Here is a 378-nt window from a genome sequence, read left to right as displayed (position 1 = left end):
CTTACAGAATTGAAAGAAGTATTCTCCAAAGAGTTTCAGGATGGCTTCCATGGAGACACCTGTAGAAACCAAAGCATGCCCCCTAAATAAATCCCTGGGAGGTGTGTGTTCTCCTTTGCGTGGTCTTCATTTATTTCCAGAGGGTTCACATCCTGGCTGTGTGACACTATTGAGCTACTCTCTAAGCCGTCACTTGCCTCATCGGTAAAATGCCAATAACCACATTGATATCATGGGGCCTTTGTGAGGAGCCCAGTGCAGCCTGGCACTGGGTAGGTGCTTGTGAAACATGAGTCTCCATGACAAATATTTCCTCAAAGTCAAGAAGGGGATGCAGAGATGCTGCACCTGCTTAGCTGCTGAAGCCAGTACCCAGAA

This window comes from Rhinopithecus bieti, unplaced genomic scaffold (genome assembly GCF_001698545.2).
Source record: "Rhinopithecus bieti isolate Rb0 unplaced genomic scaffold, ASM169854v2 scaffold_7398, whole genome shotgun sequence".
Classification (NCBI taxonomy): Eukaryota; Metazoa; Chordata; class Mammalia; order Primates; family Cercopithecidae; genus Rhinopithecus; species Rhinopithecus bieti.
This window is presented reverse-complemented; position numbering follows the sequence as displayed.